The following is a 17,095-nucleotide window of genomic DNA, read 5'->3' on the forward strand; positions in this document are numbered from 1 at the left end:
CTAAGAAGAAAGACACAAAAGCTGATTCAATAAATGTTATTTCCATCCTATAATCAGTGAAAAGAGGAGATTTTTGGGGAAAACTTCAGGTGTCAACTCCACAGAAATTATTTTCTTTCAGAACATATAAATATGTTCATGCCTCATTCTGTAATGTTGGCATTGTTTCTGTATTTAAAACACTTAAGACTGAAATGACTTTTGCATAAGCAAACACTTTAACAGCTCCTCTCAGTTGCCTATCAGAAAGGGAAACAGCCATATGAACTTTCTTATGTTCTAGGTGCTGCGGGTGCTGCGGGCTTTCTACAGAGTAACTATCCAGATATAGCCAAAAGGCTTCCAAAACTGGCATGAAACAAGTCTGGAGAGGTAGGATAGGGAGGAAGACTGCACATTCAGTTAGCACACACCCCGACAAATGGTTGCTTGGCCTTAAGCTTTGCATAATGTGGTTTATAAATTCTGTCTTTGATTTGGCTATTTCACAACTATAAACCATCTAAGAATGCCCAAAGAAAAGTCTTAGAAGTCTTCAAGCAACCACTTACTTCAGTGACAAACATAACAATTATTCAAATTATTGATATCTTCTGTTATTTTACTCTGTGCTTTTATACCTTACTTTACATATAATAAGGGTTGTTATCATTTAGAGCTACAGTATCTTCAGCTTGTTCTATCACAGAAAGATTTCAAGTCTTGCCTAAAATTATACAAAGATCTTCCCTGTCCCACTAAAAGTGATCTTGCCAAACTGCTTCTCATACCTCTGCTCCAAAGCTACCCCAGTCTACGGCAAATGCCCTCAAACCAACCAAACAACCAAGCAGCTCACCTAATATCCTACACATAAAACAAAGATGTTTATTTTTTTATTATCATTATTCATGAGAGACACACACAGAGAGAGGCAGAGACACAGGCAGAGAGAGAAGCAGGTTCCATGCAGGGAGCTGGATGTGAGACTTGATCCCATGACCCCTTGATTATGCCTTGAGCCAAAGGCAGACGTTCAACCGCTGAGCCACCCAGGTGCCCCAACAAAGATGTTTTATTTATTTATTTATTTATTTATTTATTTATTTATTTATTTATATATTTATTTATGATAGTCACAGAGAGAGAGAGAGAGAGAGAGGGGCAGAGACACAGGCAGAGGGAGAAGCAGGCTCCATGCACCGGGAGCCCGACGTGGGATTCGATCCTAGGTCTCCAGGATCGTGCCCTGGGCCAAAGGCAGGGGCTAAACCACTGCGCCACCCAGGGATCCCCAACAAAGATGTTTCAATCCACATTTTATAGCCCCCAACCAACCAACCAACCAACCAACCAATCCACCAAAAGCTGCATATAAAAACCAAAGCTACCACGGCATACATCAAATCCCAACCAACTGACCCAGCAACCAACCAATCAAGTGACCCAATATACTACCCTACCACTAGCCCCACAAAACAACTAAAATGCTATCTGGAATGAATAATAACATAAAAAGAGCTAGATGACTCCCCAAACATAAAAGTGAGTCAAGAAGAGAAGAATGACCAATAGATTAGCTATTTTAAATTTAACATTAGAAAACCAACTAAAAAAAAGCCATAAAATCTAAACACATGGCTTTGGAACCTGTAACATTCTTGATTTAGTTTGATTCCATCATACCACATAGTTAATATGACATTTTCCTTAACTTCATTATTAACCGGCTAGAAAGACATCTGAAATCTTCATTATATTTGATTTCTTATTCTCATAAGTCACTGTGGAGCTTTAAGATTTCCTGTGCATCATTTTCCATGATCTATAAAAATCAGATAGGTTCAGAATGAATAAATTAACATTTATAATTTTTGCATACTGCTTCAACAAAAGAAATACAATATAAAATATAGAGATTATAAAGGAAAAACTTATATAAGAAACGTTTGTATGGACTACTTAACAAGCTTAATTTCTAAAATGCCCCCCAATATTATTCTCAACAAATGTCTGAAATAGACTCAAAACAGAAAATGGCAATAATAGAAACTATATGAATCTATACTCCTTCTCATTTAACCACCATATAAAAATCTGATGGCTCCTCAACTAACTCAACTAAGTAGATCATGTTGTAGCAATTCAAAGTCTAACAAATTTGTGATTCAAAGCATAAGCCATATTCACTATTCCTAGTGTGTAATTTGTTAATGGTTACCCTAGTTAAAATATGAAAAACAAGTGAAATAATAAAGGAAACATTTCCAAATTGGAGCACATTTTAAAAACTATCTATGCCACCATTTCATACATTCCCATATTACACAAGGTCAACACCGCCAGAAGCTTGTACTGTATCTGTTTAAATACAACATTTATGAGAAAAACCTCTGGGAATGGTCACTGAAATGTTTCTGATTTCCCAGACAAAAGTCAAGATGTATTTTTAAAAATTCAACAATAGATATTTACTTTGCTAACCATCAATCTGTTACCTTTTACTACTTTGCCTTTTACCACATCTACCTTCCTTCTTTTACTTAAAAAGCAATCTACCTTTGTCGTACAAATGAATATTTAAACATTGGTGTACTTCCATGATGCTTCTTAACATAATATGGAAGTATGATAATAGAATCACTGACAACAGTAACAAGACTCTGGTCATTTTCTTTTTCCTTTGAAACTGTTACCTTGGATATTGAATCCCTCCATAATTTCTGATAGTTTTAGCGATGGGAATGGTGGCATATCAAGGAGAAATTGCATTTCATCATTTTGGCTTTAACACGTATACTATAAAAGTGACAGCTTGGTGCACTGTAGCTGACAGTTCCCATTAACTGGAAGCTAATGTTGCAGAGTCAGTCCAAACACCGAGTCACGGCCTCTGGCTACAGGAAGGTCTCCTTCATACTAGGATTCTCACACCCCCCGTGGGAAAGAAAAGCTATAAATATTTTCCACTAGTTTCCTCCTCAAAGTGATATAATGAATATTTACACACTGAGACCCCTTTCCTACCCTGAATCTTGTTGGAAAAAACACCTTCACTGACACACTGCATTGGTCTGAGCAGGTGATTCAAGCCAGCCCTCCTTCTCTTCATAGTAAACAATAAGCCTATAGCAGGGTTTGAGTTTCCACTTTTGGAATCACTGGTAAGACAACAGGAAAAAAGGTAGGAAACTTGTTTTGAACATTTTTGTAGGGGTTTTTCATTTGTTCTTTATGAATTGGTAGGAAAAACTAAGCAAGTATCAGGAAAAATCAGCTAAAATATGAAAAAAGTAAAATATTACAAAGTAAAAGTGGCCTAAGAAATATTTTGAAGGAGATTTCAAAAGTAAAATAAATGCTAAATTGATTTACTGAAAATTTAAGGATGGGAGACTAATGAAAGAAAAATAAATCTGGGACCCTCAGGGGGCTCAGGGGTTGAGCGTCAACCTTTGGCTCAGGGCGTGATCTCCATCCTGGGGATAGACTCTTGTGGCGAGTCTGCTTCTCTCTGTCTCTGCCTCTCTCTCTGTGGCGAGTCTGCTTCTCTCTCTGTGTCTCTGCCTCTCTCTCTGTTTTTCTCAAGAATAAATAAATAAAATATTTAAAAAAAAGAAATCCAATTTTTTGAGCACGCTTATGTTCATTTAATAAGTTAGGTGCTATGAGTTTCTATGCATATGCAGTGGGAGGGGATAAAGAGGTAGAAGATACAAAGAACCTGTCACTGTTTACAGAATAGCTCACATTCTAGTTGAGGAACTTGAAAATAGCAAATTTTCTAGAAAAGGCCACAGAATATATAGATTAAGAGCAGAAAGAGAAGAGCCAGACTGCCTAGGGCCAGTGCTAGGGGTAGGACTGCCACTGTCACCAGTTAGACACATTTGGGTAAGTTTATTTAAAATTTCTGTATTTATTTCCTCCTCTGCAAAATGGGATAATAATGGTACTCAGTTTAGTTTGAGAACTAAAAGAGCTAATATTTGTAAAATCCTCAGAATAGCACAGTGACAAAATAGCATATTTAACAATATTATTAAGGAAACATGGGGATACAATGATAAGTAAAAGAGAGCTCCTGCCCACCTGAAACTCATTGCCTACTCAGGGGGAGACAGATAAGTAATTCACAAGTTTCCAAAAACGTGGGTAATTACAAAGCTCAAAGTACAAAGGCACAAGGTACCCTGGGAATACAAAAGAGAGATGTATGCACCTAAAATAAGTGGAGGTGGCTGAGGAGTACCCAAAGAGGGCTCCCAGGGAAGGTAAAAGCTTACTAGGAAATTTGAAGGATGAATTTGAGTTCCCAGGCAACAATAGTTCTAGGAGACTGGTTTGAGCATTTAAAGCAAAGGGACCAGCATGCATCACTGTCATATGTGGATAGTTGGCATATTTGTGTCTTAGAAGGCATTTTGGTCCACATGGACTGTAGAGTACACTGGACAACAAGAAGATGGAAAGGCAGGACAGAACCAGGTTTGCCTCATGCAAAGTTCAGACTTGATCATGTAGGATGAGTTTATAAACAGGGGTGTTCTGGTAATATCTACATTTCAGAAAGATCACATGAATGACAGAGTTGAGAATGAATGAGAGGAGAGTGACATTAGTGACCTAGATATCAGCTGGTTGTTATGATAATCAAGGGGAATGTGTACTTAAGGGAAGGACTCAAAGAGGTTGAAGACAATCTATAGAAGCTACTCCTTGGTTAGAGCAGGGCAAAGTTAAGGGGACGGGGGAGAAGTTGAATCTCAAGGTCTGGTTTGGGGGACTAGACTGATGCAATATCTTCCTCTAAGAGAATACAAGGGAAAGCAACAATTCTACAGAATGAGTGAGACTTTCATTTGAGGTTAATGTCCGGAATATATGCTTGGAATCAGAAAACAATTCTAATCTTGGATTTGTGTCCATCATTCAGTCTCTAGGCATCATCATCTCCAGGAATGTTCCTTGAAACCTCACACTGACTTAAATGTTCATTTTCTGTGCAGGATCCCTTGGCATTGTTAACTGTATCATTTATTGCATTGTATTCTCATTTTATGTTTGTATTAAAGCTCTTTATTTATTCATTCTTTTTTAAAATTCATTTATCAATCAATAAATATTTTTAAAAATATATCCCATGCTATACACAAAAATAGATGCTGGGAATTCCCAATGAACAGTACTATTCTGATCCTTGCCCTTCTGGAACATTCAGCCTAACAGGAAATCCAGATCCTCAGTAAATGCTTGTTAAATTGGATGAGACAGATTTGGGGATCATGAGTAAAAGTGGTGTTGAAATCTTGAGCATGGGTAAAGTCTAGCAAGTGAAAGATAAAAAGAGACTTATGCTGAGAAAGGATGGAAAAAACACCAATATTTAAAAGGGAATGAACTCAGGAAGGGGAGAGTATAAAGAACTGTAAAAAAAAAAAAAAAAAAAAAAAAAGGTAAAGCTGCATCCCTTGGAAGAAACAACATAAAATTATTTTTTTATCTAAGAAAGCAGACCTTCAATGAAGGAATAATTAATTCAGTGTCAGATGTTGCAGAAAGGCCAGTGAGGTTGAGGCCTATAGAGGACCAACTAGACCTGGTAGAAGACAAAATTTGGTCTCCCTGCCCTTCAATCTCCCGTGTTATTCTTGTAAATTTATTAGATTGTGTAAGAGATATAAGTAAGGTTACCAACTAAGTGATCTTAAAAAGGAGATATTCTCCTGGATTATCTGTGTAGGCCTAATCTAATCACACTACCTCTGAAAAGCAGAGATTTTTCTCCAGCTGATAGTAGAAAGGGTGGTACAGATTCAAAGAAAAGGATTCCGTGTACTGTTGTTAGACTGATGATGAAAGGGACATGTGTCAAAAAATTGGGAACCTCAGTCCTACAACAACAAGGAACTGAGTTGTTCCAATAATCTAAATAAACTTGGTAAGGGAATCTTCTCTAGTACTTCCAGGTAAGAGCTCAGCCCTGCTGACTCCTTGATTTCAACAGAAAACCCAGCTAAACTATGTTGTGCCCAGACTTCCAAACCACAGAACTGTGAGATAATCAATTTGTATTGTTTTCAGTTACAAAGTTTGCAGTAATTTATTAGGACAACTGTTGGGGAAGCAGCTGTCAGAAGACTTGCTGTCCCTCTCCAGGATTGTGCAATCAGCATTCTAGGCCTGGAACATTCCCCTGTGCAGAAAATGGGTGTTGGAGCTCTGTGTTGCTTGTCCCCAGATTTTCTTCCTTATTAGGAAAAATCATTCACTAGTTCTAGCTATGGTGAACTTCCTTGTATTGTTCGTGTCTGTGTGTGTGTATGTGTGTGGACTATATGGCACCTGGCCAGCCCCACCAGTATATCTGCCCTCCCTTGTTTCACGGTAAAGGGATATTAGCTTGTAGCATGAGAGGGGCAACTGCACTCCCTCACCTCATGCTGGCTATCAGGAGGGACCCACTGTCCACAGGAGACTGATGCACACTACATATGCTGATTGTGCTGCGTCTTTTCTTTCTGTGAGTAAAGCATTGTTCCAACCTTTGTGTTTTGAGGCCTCCTTGATGACTCTAAACCCATAGAAGATGCAGTGGGCTGAGGTCTGCGGGCTGATCTTGGCAGTTCTTCATCCTCACTGGGGACTATTAGCTGGATGTTCCTTCTCTGCAACAGAAATAGAAAACTAACATACCTAGCGTGATAGATAATTTCGTGCAAACTTGAGTGGGCTAAAGATCCCCAAATAGTGGGCAAAACATTATTTCTGGGTGTGTCTATGAGAGTATCCCTGAAAGAGATTATCATTTGAGTCAGTAAATTGAGTAAAGATTTCCTTTACCAATGCAGGTGGCCATCATTCAATCTAGAGGTCCAGAAGAGAACAAAAAGGTGAAGGAAAATTGAATCCATTCTATCTGCTTGAGCTGAGACTTTCATCATCTCCTGCCATTGGACATCAGTGTTCCTCATTCTTGGGCCTTCAGAACTGGGCTAAATTACGAATTTTCTAATTTTCTTTCTATCTTTCTAATTTTCTAGCTTGTGGACTTCAGATTATGGGACTTCTTAGCCTCCATACTTGTGTGAGACAATTAGTATAATAACCTCCTCATCCTTATCCTGTTAGTTCTGTTTCTCTGGAGAACACTGACATATACACCTGGCAACCATAAGTCTATAGAAAGTTGGTACTGAGAACATCTTTAGTGGTATACTGGGGCCGAGAAGCCACCTGAAGTTAGGAAGGGATGGGAGATGTGGAAGTAGAGGATAATTTCTTTATACTAGTTCCCATTGTGTTCGACGTAACCATGGATTTTTGTGAGATGATTTATGAAAGCAATTTATTGAATTTTATTCCTATCTCCACCAAATAAAGCTTAATTCAATGCATTTAAAACTGTTAGTATATTTGATTAACATTTCCCTAATCCTTGCCTGGAAAACTAACAAAGAAATGAATCAAATAGAACAGGCCCAAGACCAACCTTCAAGCATCAAGATAAATTTAAAAATCTACTGCATTGACTGTATGTTTGCTGAATATCAAAAGGTTTCAAAAGAGAGCTCTTGTAAGCCCTTTCCCAAAACTCAATATAGAAAAACACATGATTGAAATGACTCTTGATGGTGCATGTGAAGTAGATCTCTTTTTACTTGAATTCCTACTCTTTCCTTTATCAAAATTATATTTAAATCAAAAATTGTAGTGGGATTACTTACGGAAAACACATAAAATATGTTATTTCAATCTATGTATCAAACTAAAAGTTAACTCCAAAGGTTGTAAGAATGACACATCTTCTGAAACATGTTTTCACATCTATTTACCATATATATATACGCATATATATGAAAATGTGTGTATATTCAGTTATATAGATATGTATATATACAATTCTTTAATAAAAATATGAAAACCACATTGAGAAAGTGTTTTCAATTTGTATTTGGAGGATTAGATATAATACCAGTCTAACAGACATTTATTTAATTTCTACTATGTATGAAGTTCTATTAGATAAATTGGGGTGACATAAAAATGAATAAAAGATATTTCTTGCTCTCCAAAGTCTGTATTTTAGATGTTTAAATGGAAATCCAAGCAGATTTTGTTACTCTATGTATGGGAACATCAAATGGAATTAATATAATCAGGTTCATCCCATGTTTGTTAAGATAGCTCCAGAAAGAGCTAAATTGGTTTTCTAATTCTTTCCCAAGGGGGGATGGATCACGTATATCAGCCTCTCATATAGTTCAACAGTTATTACAATAGTTGCTGCAGAGGTGCCTGGGTGGCACAGTTGGTTAAGCATCTAACTTGGTTTTGGCTAAGGCCATGATCTCAGGATCGTGATATCAAGCCCCATATTGGGCTCCATGCTCAGTGTAGAGTCTGCTTGAGAGTCTCTCTCCTTCTACCCCTCCTGCTTGTGCTCTCTCTTAAATCAATAAATCAATAAATCAATCTTAAAAAAAACCAGTTGGTGCTACGGGTTTTCAACTGAATCCAACAAATATACTATCGGCTACATGTTGCACCAAACATGAAATTTAAGAGCCTTGTCATAAGATAAGAGTTTGCCTTCAAGGACCTGAATCTCAAATATATACTTCAGTAAATGCCACATGCGATCTTACAAGCCAAGAAATATTTAGGCACTTGCCATTACATTTTTTTTATATCTCTTCCTTTGTGTTTTCTATTTTCTTTTTTTTTTTTTTAAATTTTTATTTATTTATGATAGTCACAGAGAGAGAGAGAGAGAGAGAGAGGCAGAGACACAGGCAGAGGGAGAAGCAGGCTCCATGCACCGGGAGCCCGACGTGGGATTCGATCCCGGGTCTCCAGGATCGCGCCCTGGGCCAAAGGCAGGCGCCAAACCGCTGCGCCACCCAGGGATCCCTGTTTTCTATTTTCTCACATAAATTTATTCTGATAATAGACCACATGGTATACAACTTCAAAGATTTTTGTCATCATTATATCAATTTGGGGTATAAAGAGGTCTTTAAAATGTGTTGTAATTTTTTTCATAAAATTGAATTCATGCTAGTTTATGTTTATATTGTGATTACTTCAAAACTTCAAAAATTCAAAGGATAATTGGTAAGATGTCTTCAGAGATGTGATATTATGATCTTAAAGTCTGGAACCTGGCACATTATTTACACCTACTCCATGTAATTTATGAAATATTTTTCTCATATGCGTGTTGTGCAATTTAATCCAATTTAAAACAACTTATAATTCCCAGAAACAAATCTAAGGTGGTATGTAAAAGCTATTAGATATTTTCATCTATACATATAGTTTTAGAAAAATCATGTTTTATTTCAAAAGTTTTATTCGTTATACGCTGTCATTGTTTTGCAAGCATAGTATTCCTTATGACTTAAAAAAAATGCCAAATTTAAAAAAATGCCTTGCATTCTTAAAAGAGCTGAGGTTAGTGCTTTGTGCCATTTACTTCATATATTTGGTAATTGAAATTATGGCAAATCTTTAAAATAAAGAGTGACAATCTCCTTCATTTCTAAATAGTACGTAAAATCTCCATCTCAATCTAAAACAGAAGGGAAGGTAAAATCTGTTTGGATGCTCTAAGCTGGTAGACTGCTGACAATGACTTTGTAAAGAAATTACTTTGGTTTAACTAACAATAACTCTCCCCTACTCCCTTCTTCTTTTTCTTCTTCAACAAAGGGATCATTGTAAAGAGTCTGTGGAAATTATGTCTTTAGCTTTCAGCATATTGATATATTTTTGTCATTGAAGTAAAATAGCAAAAATAATATGACTTTTAAAACAAATGCATTGGTTTCTTAAACCAAAAATAATTTTGAGAAACATATTTGCCTTTACTCTTGGCTTAGCATCCATTTAACTGACTTTTCTCTTGTTCATGTGCCTCTTCATTAAAAATCTAATATGAAATGAAACATGTTTTGTAACATCAGTAAGAATCCCTGCAGCCACTATTTGTAAAACATGTAAATTTCCAGGCTTGCTTTCTTCCTACTTCATCCATGACATAAAACAAATTAGTATTCCTCCACACAGAAAAGCACCATAGTCAACACTAAGCTTGGATGGCCACTAATGGCCAGCTTGGATTTTTAGAGTGTATTTCTGAAGTCTGAAGTAGTCCGTTTTAACTAGAAGTCCATCACAATCACACGCCAGGTCTCTCATATTTCTACCAAGAATAAAAATACAACCTAGCCAACTCATTTGCATCGTAATCTAATTTTGAAATTACTTTATCAGTGCAATAACACATTCAATAGAGCTTTTGTCTTATTGATGAAAAGGGAATCCACTTGGTTAGGGAGTACATAACATTTTTTAATTAAATTTGTGTTATTATTGTCTTTACATTCAAAGGGCCAGGTGATGGCAATGTTCCATGGAGGAAAATAATATTGCTGTAATAACAACAATAGTCATGAAAATTTAATAACATTTTCACTGAGACATGATGACATAATAATAAATATGTAATCATTATTTAGGCACTTTATAGGGAAGTGTTAATCAATGAGAATATTTGCTAAATAAAAGGCATTTCTAGAAATTGGAGATACAGAGACGGGATAAATATGAGTCCAGGAACCTAGTTAAAGAGATAGATCTGATTCAACATAAAAAGATAAATCACAAGGTGGCCAGTTATGAGATGTGTGTCAGTCAGGTTATTGGGTAACTATCTGAAGAGGCCTTAGAAAAGAAAGGGAGTGGGATGGAGATTCTAGGCAGGAAAGGATACAGCTATAGAAATATATGTGACATGTTAAAATGATGACAAGTGGACAAGAGAAATGATGTAGACAATTCAAATGGAAGGCCAATGGGAATTGAACCTGGAAAGGTGACCTGAGCCAGAGTGTGGAGTATTTTTAATGTCCAGCCAAGGAGGGAGGAGCATTTTTCTAGGAATCTGGATATGACTAAATGAGAGTTTCAGTAGAAATTTAAAGGAAATGAAGGAAGCTAAGGTCATTTTCTAGGAAATTTGTAGGATTGAGTGACTGAAGGAGAGGATAATGGAAAGAGACAGTTAAGGATGACACAAAGTTTTAAATGTGGGTGACATAAATAAATCTTTAAAAAAAGGGGAGGGGATCCCTGGGTGGCTCAGTGGTTTGGCGCCTGTCTATGGCCCAGCGCGCGATCCTGGAGTCCCGGGGGATCGAGTCCCACGTCGGGCTCCTGGCATGGAGCCTGCTTCTCCCTCTGCCTGTGTCTCTCCCTGACTCTCTCTCTCTCTCCCTCTCTCTCATAAATTAAATAAATAAATAGATAAATAAATAAATAAATAAATAAATCTTTAAAAAAATGTGGGTGACTAGAAAAAGGAAGACATAATTTCTCTGTAAATAATTTTTAATATTTTCTCCAAGGGACAGCAAGAAGTTTTCAGTGGGAAAGTCTGAAAATCCAGTGGAAAAAAAAAATCACTCAAGTTATACAAGTGTTTATGTGAAAATCACAACTGTTGATTTATAAATATTGACAATGACAGGCATCAAGATCATAGTGACTGTATATGAATTTTGTCTTGGAGCATTTATTTACTTAGCCTTCTTATAATTAAGTCTAGAATTTCTACATGTAATGTTAAACATGTACACTTATACTTTTATGTATTATATAAAATTCAATATAAGAATTCTATGCATTTCTGAGAGTTTACCTAATCATATAATTTTAACTACTTTTGAGTACTTAATCATATTTAAAAGTTTTAAAAAATAAAAACTGCTGAACCATAATTAAAAATCTTAAGAAACCTACAAGGAATGCTTATTAAACAATAAAAGGGAAACAAACTAACCCTAGGACCACGGTCAAGAAGAGCAGAGAATACTGAAGAAAGGAAAGAACAAATTGAGATTTAAAGAGTGAGATGCCCTAAGCTCAATCAAACAGCAATACCAGATGTGAACAATCAGAAAACTCTAACAGTTGTGAAAGGGTAGAGCTCAGGAAATAAATAATATTAAACCCATGAGCATTGCAAGATAAGGTATCAGAAACAAAAGTTAAACACACTGAATAAAGGCAATCTGATTTAAATAATAACTATCAAGATGTCACAGAAGAACATGTTAATGTCAAGTGTAACTACTTAAGCTTTAGCAGCCTATCCAATCCTGATTTTTAAAGAGGACTTTTCTTTTAGTATAATTTAAAAGATTGCACAAGACAAAATACCAACGATACTGACATAGTGAAATGAAGGGACACCTGCACCCAATGTTCATAGCAGCAATGTCCACAATTGCCAAACTATGGAAGGAGCCATGATGTCCTTCCACAGATGAGTAGATAAAGAAGATATGGTATATAAATATACAATGGAATATTACTTAGCCATCAGAAAGGTAGAATGGATATCTACCATTTACATTGACAGGGATGGAACTAGAGGGTATTATGCTGAGTGAAATAAGTCAGTTGGAGAAAAGACAATTATCATATGGTTTCACTCATGCAGAATATAAGAAATAAAGCAGAGGATCACAAAGCAAGGAGGGAAATTTTAATGGGAAAAAAATTAGAAAGGGAGACAAACCATGAGAGGTTCTTAGCTCTGGGAAACAAACTGAGGATTGCTGAAGGGGAGAGGGGTGAGGGTATGGGGTAACTGGGTGGTAGGCATTATGGAGGGCACATGATGGGATGAGCACTGGGTGTTATATGCAACCGATGAATTATTGAAAACTACATCTGAAACTAATGACGTACTGTATGTTGGCTAACTGAATTCAAATTTAATAGAGAGAGAGAGAGAGAGAATGCCATTAGAAAAAGCAGTATTTCATTTATAATGTGGTCAAATAATTTGGTGCTCCTCATTTTTTTTATGAAGAACAAGTCTATTACAGTTAAAAACTCCTTGCATTGGATTTTGTTAAGACCCAAGTTTACTCTGGATTTAGGTACAACATACATGAAATATTCTCCACATACTGCTTGAATACAGAAGTAAGCGCCCTGTGCTGTTCTAAAGATCCCCATAGTGAATAACAAACCCGCATAACAACATGAAATAACTTTGGGACTGGTTGTTAGTGGGAACAAAATGTACATAAAATGAGTAGACATCCTCCATCTGGAGCATAATGTAAATGACTGGCAGCTCAGGCAGGCAGACTCAAAAGCAGGTAAGTCTGGCATTTTTAAGTCTTATTTCATTCAGTATTTCTGGTTTCTGATCACAAAGTGCCTACTTAAGTGTTTGGTATGAAGAAGGTATCCAGTAAATTAATGTATATGTGAATCAGAGATATGCAGAAGTAGCGCAGATGGTCATAATCTTAAAAGCTAAAAAAAAAAAATGTTTCAGAAATATTTACTTTTGCATTTGTAGAGAGAACATTTTCCTGAAGGGGCTGGCAATTTGCCAAGCCCTTGTACAGGTCATATGGAAATAACAAACTCTCTCACCTTTTCTTTTCTGAAATATGTGAACTTATAAAGCTATTACAAGTTAGCTTCATCATTTTATTTTAATTCACACATCTCAGGACAGCTAATTTTTCTTATGCCAACTGTTCTTGAGTTCTTGTTTTAAGTCTCCATGACTAAAGGCTATCTTCTACCTTTTTTTTTTTTTTTCTTAAACGACACCTTTCTGGAGAGCCAGCAACTCTAACACAAGTCATTGAAAACCCAACCTCAGTCATCTTCCTTTTGTTCCTGAGTTTTTTAAATGGGTTGGAAAAAAATATCTTTTATATACTTCGTTGTACTGCACATTCATTACCCTTTTACTAACAGCTTCATATTTTAACTGCAGAGGAGAAAGGGGAACGCTGGATGCCCCTTTAGAGCCCCAGAAATTGGAAGTATTTCAACAAGCACTTATGTGTGTGTAATAGCAAGAGGCAGACATCATCCTGGTTCACAATATAACAACATGCATTATAGCCATATTTGTGAAACTAGAAAACTTGCCACTGGGGAATGTCATACATTCCACAGTATGTCAGTGTCATATATTTAAATACCTTTTATTGATCAAATCACTGCAGGTAATTTTAAATTATATGTTTTGATCTCTCTTGGGCTATAATCAGAAGGTCCATGTGGAAAGAAAAACAGATCCAAAGTGGTAAGTGGAAGGGCAGGAACAAACCAGCATATGGTACCTATTCCTGATCTGCAATCATTTCAGTACTTATATAAGCCAGTCATTTTTATTTTTTTAATAATAAATTTATTTCTTATTGGTGTTCAATTTGCCAACATACAGAATAACACCCAGTACTCATCCCGTCAAGTGCCCCCCTCAGTGCCCACCACCCAGTCACCCCCACCCCCCGCCCTCCTCCCCTTCCACCACCCCTAGTTCGTTTCCCAGAGTTAGGAGTCTTCCATGTTCTGTCTCCCTTTCTGATATTTCCTATCCATTTCTTCTCCCTTCCCCTCTATTCCCTTTCACTATTATTTATATTCCCCAAATGAATGAGACCAGTCCTGTTTGCAGTTTGTTCTAAGCAGCATTAATGCATAAAGATCTATGCAAATATTTTTACTGGAAGTTCCCATATGGAAATACTACAACCCTGATCCTATATAGTAACTAAGGCTTTCTTCAAGGTCAATTCTTGAAGTGACGACCATGGTAAAAGTTTGTATTTTATCTAAGGGAAGAAACCAAGAACGTATTACCTTCATGGATTAATGAATGTGGTGATGGATGTTCCTAAAACATACAATCAAGGATCTGTTCTATTCTAATTTTTGTGCCAAAAAAAAATCTAAAATCAGGTACAAAATAATTGTGCACATCTTTGCAAATGCTCAAGTAGTAGTAAGAGATAAAAACAATATGGCAAAGGAAGTGTAACATAATTAATGTCAAATACTGTGAAAAGATTTGAATCAGAGATATAAGGGTGCATTCTTCCTAAATTAATCTGATCGGCTAAAATGCAAATATACGTAGTAGAACACATCAGAAAAGTAAAATAAAAATGTTCACAGAAACAAATGGTGTTTTTCTTAGATGCATGCAGATTAGGGCTAATTAAGGCCACTACAAGAAAAGTCAAGTAGTATATTTGTCAATTGTTCACAAAGTAGAATTTGTAATTGTTTCTTGTTTATACCTTATAAAAAATTAGCCTAGATTTTCTACAGTATCCTTTAAAATTAAGATAGTATGTATGTTGAAATTCACATTTTTAAAAATTACTGTTCTTTGAAATAAGAATGAGAAATTACATTAACAATTATTAAGCCCCTTGTACAAATTCATTTTATATGGTAGACAATACAATACCTGTAGGTCTTTCTGACTAACACGTACACTTTTCAAATATTTTTGGTTACAGATTAAAAAAATACCGATTTTAAATTAAATAAATTAAACTCATAGTGTGACACAGTCAAGGGTAAACTTATGATCAGGTATTCTTAATCTGTATTTTTGTGTGGCCTTTCAAGTAAGAGTGAATAAAAGCAAATTGTTAATAAACCTCCGTAAAACTGGCCTTTGACATAATATGCACTCCCATCTTATTTTAAAAGTCTCTATTTTTTTTTTCTCTTTCATTGCCAAACTAGAGAAAACTGTCCCTTCTTCCTCCCCCACCCCCAACACTGAACAAGAAAAATCTGCTTGCCAAAGCTAACGCCTTTCTAACAAAGGGCAGTACTGCCCCCTAGTGGCCACATGACATAGCAAAATAGTTGCTCAAAAAAGAGAAATACAAAGTTTTAAATAAAACAATTCAATAGCACAAGTTCTAATGTATCAACGTGTCAGTTTTAAAATTGTGCCTGAATACCATCCATTTTTCAAATAGTAATAGTCTGCACATGTTATTGGTAGTCAACCACGATTTGTTAAAGCAAAAGAAATCAAAAGATCAATGAAGTTGACTCAACTTCGGTACAGATACAAAATATGAGCCACAGTTGCCATTGCTGTGAGCACTAGAAACGTCATTCACTTAGATTCCCATGGGCCACTGGTTTGTGATAATCATTTAAATGTAAATTCAATTATCCAACTCCATACCCCCCACTAGACCATGTATCCTTCTTACGTGTTTCTTTAATATTGTTCCTTTTCCTTGGTAGCACTTATCACAAGTTGTAATTATATTAGTGGGGTAATTTGCTTAATGTCTGTTTTACCCACTAAATGCATGAGGGCCCAAACTACCTCCTAATGTTCACCACTCTATCCTCGGTACTTAACACTGTGCCTGACACAAGAGAGGAACATTGGATATTCTGATAAAAGAATAAATAAGTCAGAGAAATCATTTATCAGGACTACAGGTCGTGTGGAGGTATGGTCTCATAATTTCATACTAATTTTCCATTTAATAAGGTGCTTCTGTAGCCATTCAGCTAACAATGATGCAAAAAAAAGACACATCGTCAGTTCTCTTGATCTACCCTTCTGGTTTTGAATTTTCACAATATGCTTCTTTCTGACTTTCTTAATATCCTTGTCCTTCAAAAGGGCATTATAATTTAGCTTTCACTTTCCCCTCTTTATTAGGCTTTTAAGTATTACTGCTTTTGGTATGGCCTCTAGATACAGGTGACTGGATTTCGTAAGTTATAGTCTGTCTGCTTCAGAGGGGATCCATTCCCAATTCCTTGACATATGACTCCCCAGTATGCATGGTGACTGAAAATTACGAAATGACTTCATGATATTTCCTCCGAAAATACTTCTTCTTGGAGTATACATAAGATAATGCCAGAAATTCAGTTGTCCTCTTCCGTGAAATATATTAAGCCCGTAATGACTGACTCACAGTCATGAGTCATTGGCAATGATGGTAAATTAATATCGTGGGACTTTGAAGTAACCTTGACTTTCTTTGGTACTCCAAGCTTTGCAATAAGCTTAAGCACTGAAACACAATTTGCTTTTGAAGATATAATTAGAGGATGAGTTCAATGCAATCGGTAAATAGGGGAGATTTTGGTACAGCCTAGAAAGTCTCTTGATTCTTATAAAACTTTCTCAGCACAATAATAGTTTGGCCTACCAAGTGACAATGGCCAAACATAAAACAGACAACACAGCTGGATATGGAAAGCAGTGGTGGCAATAAAGTGTTCTAGCCATGCC

General features: G+C 36.2%; 1 long non-coding RNA gene across 6 annotated transcripts in view; it reads right to left on the reverse strand.

Moving 5' to 3' along the window:
* Positions 1-1,120: 1,120 nt before the first annotated feature.
* LOC112656522 (uncharacterized) overlaps positions 1,121-17,095 on the reverse strand; it is a 64,807-nt gene continuing 48,832 nt past the window's right edge. For 4 of the 6 annotated variants that reach the window (XR_007408838.1, XR_007408834.1, XR_007408836.1 and 1 more), the window contains 2 exons: positions 6,417-6,647; positions 1,121-1,804 (listed from right to left, as the gene is read on the reverse strand). This is a non-coding gene — a long non-coding RNA (uncharacterized LOC112656522). Of the gene's footprint in view, positions 1,805-5,468; positions 6,176-6,416; positions 6,648-17,095 lie in introns of those variants that run through there. The other 2 variants (XR_007408835.1, XR_007408837.1) reach the window with 2 other exon arrangements.

This window comes from Canis lupus, chromosome 37 (assembly GCF_003254725.2).
Source record: "Canis lupus dingo isolate Sandy chromosome 37, ASM325472v2, whole genome shotgun sequence".
Classification (NCBI taxonomy): domain Eukaryota; kingdom Metazoa; phylum Chordata; class Mammalia; order Carnivora; family Canidae; genus Canis; species Canis lupus.